The sequence below is a fragment of the Kogia breviceps genome, chromosome 3 (assembly GCF_026419965.1).
Source record: "Kogia breviceps isolate mKogBre1 chromosome 3, mKogBre1 haplotype 1, whole genome shotgun sequence".
Taxonomy (NCBI): Eukaryota; Metazoa; Chordata; class Mammalia; order Artiodactyla; family Physeteridae; genus Kogia; species Kogia breviceps.
Genome location: NC_081312.1, coordinates 10,276,476 through 10,285,087, shown reverse-complemented (window position 1 = coordinate 10,285,087; position 8,612 = coordinate 10,276,476).

The following is an 8,612-nucleotide window of genomic DNA, read 5'->3' as shown; positions in this document are numbered from 1 at the left end:
AAGACCCCACTGAAGACCCCCCTTCAAGCCCCAATTTCTTCCTCCACATTGGCTGTGTGACCTGGGGCAAGTCAGGACTCTGGGCCTCAATTTCCTCACCTGAAAGTATGAATTACACCTGCTATGATTTATCAAATGCCTACCAAGTTTCCAAAATTTTGCCTCACCAACAATAAAGTATATATGATTATTTTGATTTCAGGTAGGCAGAGGTGGAAGCTCAGAAAGGTTAAATATCCACCCAGTTGATATATTCAAAGTACTGAAAGAAAAAAACTAACTATCCACCAAGAATACCATATCAGACAAAACTGTCCTTCAAAAGTGAGGGAGAAATTAAGACATTCCCAGATAAACAAAAGTTGAGGGAGTTCATTACCACTAGACCTCTCCTACGAGAAATGCTAAAGGCAGTACTTCTGGTTAAAATGAAAGAACACTAGAAAGTAAATAGAATCTGTAAGAAGAAATAAAGATCTCTGCTAAAGGTAAATATATGAACAAGTATCAAAGCTAGTATTATTATGATTTTGGTTTGTAATTCCATTTTTTATTTTCTATGTGATTGAAAAGACTAATGCCTAAAAAGTAATTATTCATATATGTTTTGGGACCCACAATGAATACAGATGTAATTTGTGACTTAACTGAAAGGATGTGGGAATGGAGCTATATAGGAGCGATTTTTGTAGGCTACTGAAGTTTATCTGGCATAAATTCAAATGAGAGTGTTATAACTTTAGAATGTTAAATGTAATTTCCATGATAACCAGAAAGAAAATAGTTATAGAGTATGCACGAAAGGAAGTGAGAGGGAATTAAAATGTTTCACTACAAAAAATCAACTAAACACAAAAGAAGACAGTAATGCAGGAAATAAAGGACAAAAAAACTATAAGGCATACAGAAAACAAATAGGAAAATGATAGAGTAGTCCCTCCATATGAGTAATTCTTTGATGTAAATAGATACAATTCTCCAATCAAAAGACAGAGATTGACAGAATGGGTTAAAAAAAGAAACAACTATATGCACACTACAGAAAACTCGTTATAGATCCAAAGGCACAGATATGTCAATGAAAGTATGGAAAAAGATATTCCATGTAAAGAGACACCAAAGGAGAGTGCAGCTAGCAGAAGAAAGAAAACAATAAAGATTAAAGCCCAGACAAATAAATAGAAAATAGAAAAATGAGAGAAAATCAATGAAACCAAAATATATCTAATCAATATAGTATTATATAGTAGGGTAACATAACATAATAATATAACATGATATAATTATAACATAATATAATAAAATATAATGTCATCTTCAAAGAGATTAACAAAATTGACAAGCCTTTAGCTAGACTGAGTAAGAAAAAGAGAAGTCTCAAATAACTAAAATCAGAAATAAAAGTAGGGGCATTACTACATATTCTACAGAAATTTTAAAAAATTCTGAGAATGCTCTGAAAAAATTGAAAATGACACACCAACAAATTGGATAACCTAGATGAAATGGAAAATTTATAGAAACACAAAACATACCAAAATTAAACCTCAAAGAAATAGAATATCTGAATAGACCTATAAGTAGTAAGGAAATTGAATCAGTAATTGAAAACCTCTCCAAAAAGAAAAGTCCAGGATCACATGGCTTCAGTTTTGAATTCTACCAAACATTTAAAGAAGAATTCACACAAATTCTCCTCAAACTCCTTCAAAAAAATTAAAGAGGAGGGAACACTTCCTAACTCATTCTTTGCCCTGATACCAAAGCCAAAGACACCATAAGAAAAGAAAACTACAGACAAATATTGCTTATGAACATTGATGCAAAAATCCTCAACAAAATGCTAGCAAATAGAATTCAGCAGTGTACTAAAAGGATTTTACACTATGACCAAGTGGGATTTATTCCTGGAATTCAAGGATGGTTCTACATACAGAAATTGATCAATGTATATACCACATTAAAAGAATGAAGGAAAATAATCATATGATCATCTCAATTGATGCAGTAAAAGCATTTGACAAAATTCAACATGCCCTTTCATGTTAAAAACACTCAACAAACTGGGAGTAGAAGGAAACTACTTCAGCATAATAAAAGCCATATATGAAAAGCCCACAGCTAACATCCTACTCAATGGTGAAAGACTGAAAGCTTTTCATCTCAGATTCAGAACAAGACAGGATGCCTGCTTTTGCCTCTTCTATTTAACACAGTATTGGAAATTCTAGCCAGATAAATTAAGCAAGTCAAAGAAATAAAATGCATCCAAATTGGAAAGGAAGAAGTAAAATCATATCGGTTCACAGGCAACACGATCTTATAAATAGAAAACCCTAAAGACAACAAAAAACTTATGAGAACCAATAAATTCAACAAATAAGTGGGATACAAAATCAACACACAAAAATCAGTTCTGTTTCCATATACTAACAATGAGCAATCTGAAAAAGAAATTAAGGAAACAATTCCATTTATAATAAAATTAAAAAGAATAAAATACCTAGGAGTTGAGTTAACCAAGGAGGTTAGACTTGTACACTGGGATCTGCAAAACGTTGCTGAAAGAAATTAAAGAAGATATAAGTAAATAGAAAGACATCCTGTGTTCATGGATTGGATGACATAATATGTAAGATGTCAAAACTACCCAAAGAAATCTATAGGTTCAATGCAATTCTTATCAAAACCCCATGATGTATTTTGCAGAAATAGAAAAATCCATCCTGTAAACTTGGAGGGCATTATGCGAAGTGAAATAAGTCAGAGAAAGACAAATACTGTATGATACCACTTATATGTAGAATCTAAAAAATATAACAAATTAGTGAATATAATAAAAATGCCGACTCACAGAGAACAAACTAGTGGTTACCAGTGGGAAGGGGAAAGAGGAAATATAGGGGTGGGGGAGTGGGAGGTACCCACTCCCTGACTTCAGACTATACTACAAAGCTACGGTCATCAAAACAGTATGGTACTGGCACAAAAATAGAAAAAAAAAAGATAAGTGGAACAGGATAGAAAACCCAGAGGTAAACCCACACACCTATGATCAACTAATCTATGACAAAGTAGGCAAGGATATACAATGTAGAAAAGACAAGTCTCTTCAATAAGTGGTGCTGGGGAAACTGGACAGCTACATGTAAAAGAATGAAATTAGAACACTCTCTAACAACATACAAAAATAAACTCAAAATGGATTAAAGACCTAAGTGTAAGGCTGGATACTATAAAACTCTTAAAGGAAAACATGGGCAGAACCCTCTCTGACATAAATTGTAGCAAGATCTTTTTTGATCCACCTCCTAGACTATGAAAATAAAAAGAAAAATAAACAAGTAGGACCTAATTAAACTTAAAACCTTTTGCATAGCACAGGAAATCATCAACAAAACGAAAAGAAAACCTACAGAATGGGAGAAAATAAGTTCCAATCATGACTTGGTCTTTCTGGTGACATCCCCCACCATCCTGAAGTCATCCAGGAGCTCACCCAGAGTTGCCTCATTAGAGCAGAGGACACTGCAGTCACCCAGGAAATTCCAAGGGATTTTGGAGCTCTGCCTCAGGAAGCAGGGTCAAAGACCAAATATTAGAAAAAAAGATGCTTCTAATGTTCTTATCACTTAGGAAATGACAAGGGTTTTAGGAGCTCTGCACCAGGAACCAGGGGCAGAGATCAGTACATATTTTTTTCTGTATTTCAGTGGTATATGCCTGTGGTTGAATACTATTCAGCCTTCAAAAAAATGAAATTGTGATACATGCTACAGCGTGGATGAATGAACATTGAAGACATTATGCTAAGTGAAATAAGCCAGTTGCAAAAGACAAATATTGTGTGATTCCACTCACATGAGAGCCCTAGAGCAGTCAAATTCATAGAAACAGAAAGTAGAATAGTGGTTAACAGAGGCTGGGGGGAGGGGGAAATGGGGAGTTAGGGTTTAATGGGTAGAGTTTCAGTTTGGGTTGATGAAAAAGTCCTGGAGATGAATAGTGGTGATGGTTTCACAACAATGTGAATGTACTTAATACCAGAGAACTGTACACGTAAACCTGGTTGAAATGCTCGATCTTTGTATATCTTACCACAATACAAAATTAATTATAAGCCATGAAAAGTGTTTGATAAGAGCAATTCAAAAAATGCAGCCAGGCTCAGAATCAGTAAGTGGACACTCTGTCTGCAAGGCCAGTGGTCCCAAGCTCTGAGCTTTATGGAACCCCCTGTATCCCCATAAAGAAGGGATGCTTATAGAGAAGCTGGTTCCCCTGCATCACCCCACCTACAGGACTAGCTATGCTGAGAGGGGGCTGGGAACCCGCAGGAAAACCAGTCCCAGGAGAATGCGAGCACGTTGCGCGTGGGAAGCCCTGGTCTGCTCTGGAGCAACCCCGAGGCCTTTTCCCTGGCCTGCTCCAAACCCAGAACCTCATGAGAGCAGGGTGCAAACACACCCCTGACCTCCCTCAGCCCTCCGCCAACCCTCCCCGCCTGTCTCCCTCCACGTGGTAGAAAAACAAGCAAATTCCTTGCTTCTTGGCTTTGATAACAGCCCTGACGCCCTGCCCCTCCCTCCCCAGCTGCCTGGCTTTACAGACAGTTCTCCTTTTTCCTGGGCTTTGTGGCAGACCAAGTCGAATGAGGATCTCAGCATTGCTATTTATGACCTAGGTGACATGGGTGCACTGTTTAAAACTTGTTTCCTTGGCATGAAATAGAGTTGATAAGAATACCCGCCCCAGGCCTGGCCCATTTACCTTCTAAATTTCTGGGGTTTGGCTTCACTTCTTCAAGTCTCAGGACACAGCCCAAGTTCGGGGCTTGGCGTCTCTCCCAGTCACCCCTTCCCCGCCCCCACCTGTTCTCCTTGCCTCCTGCTCACCTCCTGCCAACCTTTCTTTCCTCTGCAGCTAGGGCATCTTTCCAAAATCAAGCGGCCGGGCCATTCTCCTGCAGACAAGCTTTCAGTGACTCCTATTTGCCTGCAGGCCGGGCTGATCCTCACTGACGTGGCCCAGGGAGTCCTCGTGCCCCGTCCCTGGTGACAGCACCACCCCCAGCCTCAAATCTGGCCTCATGAGTCTCAGTCACAGCAACACTGGGTGTCTTGGGGTGTCCTCCCAGCACATAATTAGACTTTCATCCCTCTGACCAGGTCAGGCCAGGGAGGTCATTCCGTTCCCCAGTGTTTGCAGAGCCTGGCTCTGCCCTGAGAACTGGGGACAAAGATGGGCCTGTTCCAGTCCTGCCCCATGTGGCTCCACTCTGTCGGCCTATGCCCTCCTTGTCATGCCTGGCTCACTGCCTCTTGTCCTTTGGCACTCAGGTCCTGGGTCACCTCCTCCAGGAAGCCCTCCTGTGTGCTTCTCTCTGTCACTGCCCCCATCAGACTCTAGTGAAATCTTTGCTTCAGCCCTAGCCACCTCCACACCTCCACCTCTTTGGTCCCTTCTTGGGCAAGGACCCCATGCAGTTCACAGCCTGGAACGAGATGGGCTTGTCCCCAGTAGAAGTTCTTTTCCCTTCCCTCCTCTACCTGCTGTCTCTGAGATTTTGTGCCTCATCCCCTCCTGTGCTAATCCTCCAAGATGGGGATTAAGACTTTTGTGAATACCAGTCACAGCTGTTATCAGTGCTTTCTTTAGTGACCTCACTTCGTGGGTAATCCTGGGCCCATTGTACAGATGAAAAAACTGAGGCCCGGGGAGTAAAAGCTGAAATTCCAAGCCCTGCCATCTGACTTTGGAGCCTGTGCCATACGGTTCTGCCTTTCTCTAGAGTGAAATAACTCTCTGAAAAGTACCCAGCAACGTAAAAATGCAGAGTATCAATATTATCCATGAATTTCATTTCATGTATGTCCTCCTTGTCCCTCATTTTTGAAGTCACACATGCAGTAAACGCCCACTGTATTCTGTTTTTCCAAATGCCCCCCATAAGCCAGGTATAGTCCCAGGTACAGTCCTAGGCCCTGTGCATTTAAACCTCATACCACGTGGTGTAATGCTGGTAGTTCCGTTCTATCTGCAGGGTCCTTGCCCCGGGTCACTGAGGGAGGAGGTGTGTGTGATTCTGTAAGATGCACAGTCTGTGCTGTGTCAGCCGGGCACTGCTCTCTCCTGCCTGTGTCCCCGGCAGAGGCGTTGTGTTGTGCTGATCCATCCCAGCTCTCAGACTCCATCTCTGAGGCTGTTATGGCTGTTTGGCTGGCCTTAGGAGCATCATGCGATGGCTGGGAATGGCTCTTAGTTCAGTGTCAGTCCCTGCAAGGCAGGAGCCCAGGAGAAATAAAAACCCCTGTGGGTAACCCACAGACTCTGAAAAACCCTCCCCAGGGTTGCCTCTTATCACTGCTGGTTGCCCTAATGCTCAATGCCTCATAAATGAGCAAGACACAGTCATGGCTTCGTTTTGGAGGCTGGGCAGGAGTGGCGGGGATGGAGAGTCCTCAGCTGTTACTCACGGTCTGCAGTGGGCTCAGGCTGCAACTGCTGGCTTGGTCCTGCTGTCCTGGATCCTGTCATGTGTACAGTAAGCCGGCGGGGCGGCTGCTGCTAAATCTTGTTTGCCAGCTTTCCTGCTGGTTAATGGTTAGAGGGGGGCCAGTGGCCTTCACCATTTGGTGGTCCCCTCCCCTCAGTCATGAACCAATGGGAGCCTTTTCCAGGAAATTTGGGTAAACACAGCAATACTGCGAATTAACTTTCTTCGGCATACCGTTCCCTGAGGTTTTATTTTTTGATATCAAAATGTGGCTGGGGTTGCGTCAGTGCTTGTGGTTGCCCAGGGGCAGCTGGCACAGGAGCCACAGGTGCCCTTAATTAGTACAATGGTTCTGACAGCTGTGAAGAGCCAGGTGCTGAGCTTGGGCTGGGAATGAGACCAGCAAGGTCCTGCCTTCAAGGGGAGCAGTGGTCTGATGGGAAAGACAGACATGGAATAAAAGCAGCCCAGTGCTTCCCATGGATTATCTCATTTAGTCTTCACAACGACTCTATGAAGTGGATACTATTATTATCACTCTTCTCTAGATGGGGAAACTGAGGCACATGACGCTTAAGTGAGCTGCTCTTGAGATTCGAATCCAAGACCATTTAACCCTGAAATCTAGCACCTTCACTCCCCTCTTCCCCACATTTTTATTCATCAGTTAGTTCTCTTTTGATTGCAAGTGACAGACGAAATTCAAACAGCTTTAAAGCAAAAAAGAACATTTATTGGATCTCTGAAGGAGAGTTCTGAAGTGTGGAGGGGGGCGCTTCAGGCCTGGCTGGATCCAGAGGTCCCAAGATGGTCATCAAATCTCTGTCTCTTTAAAAAAAAAAAAAAAAAAAAGCTTTCTTAGTTCTGCTTTCTTGCTTTAGTCTCTCTGTGGTAGAGACAAAGGCGGCCACTGCAGCTACAGGTGATTTGGGTCTAACTGGTTATTTGGTATCAGAAAGAAAGAGACTCACTATTTTTCAGTGTTCATATCAGCCCCCCAAAGGACATGATTGCCCACGCTCGGACTGATACAGTGTGCAAAAGAATAGGGCATTGTAAATGGCCAGCTAGGGTCCCGTGCCCTCTGCTGGGTTGACGGTGCCATTACTACCTTGCAGGTATGAGGGGAGATGTTCCCATGAGGCCCACGGCTGTGTCAAGAGTTTTGGGGGCACTTCAGTTTTATTAATAGTTATTGGTCTTTTCAAGTTTTTTGTTCCTTAAGCCAATTATAGAATTTATAACTAGGAATTTACTATTTTTCAAGTCTCTGTCATATCAGTAATTATTTTAAATTTTTGTTGGTTCTGTTTTATTTAGGTATTTCCTCTCTCTCTTTTTTTATTCCTTGATGAGTCTTGTTAGTCTATCTAGCTAATTAATCTTTTCAGAGGACCAGATTTTAGTTTTGTTAATCCTTATTGGTTTTTTAAAATCTATATTTCATTGATTTCTGCTTTTATTTTTATTTTTTACCATCCTTTCATATTCTCTGAATTTTCCTGTTTGCTCTTTTTCTATTTTCTTGAGTTAAATGCTTAGCTTTCTTACTTTTTAACATTTCTGCTATCCATATAAATATATTTAAAGTTTTCATCTAAAAACTGACTTAACTGTGTCCCACAAATATTCTCATTGTTATTTTTTTCTACATATTTCTTCATTTCCCTTATGGTTTCATTTTTAACCCAGGGATATTTTAATAATATGTCATTTTTTGTATTTAGAATTTTAGGCTACTCTTCTGTTATTAACTTTTATTTCTATTTCATTATGATACAAAATATGTATATGATCTTGAACATTTGGAATTTGAGGGTTTTTTGCAATCACGTATGGTGTCTTTTTGTAAATATTCCATATTTTCTTACGAAATATTGGGCGTTACCTGTTTGATATGCATATATATGTATATGCATAATGCTTAAGCTTATTATTTTATTCAACTCTTTCATATCTATGTGGATTCCTTATTTACTTGAGCTTTCAGGTTCTCAATAGGGAATGTTAAAATCTCCAATCACAACTGTTCATTTATGTATCTGTCGGTTGTTGGTTGATATACTTTGCAATGGTCACAGTGTGACAGAGTGACCCCTGTAACTCTTTGTTCTGG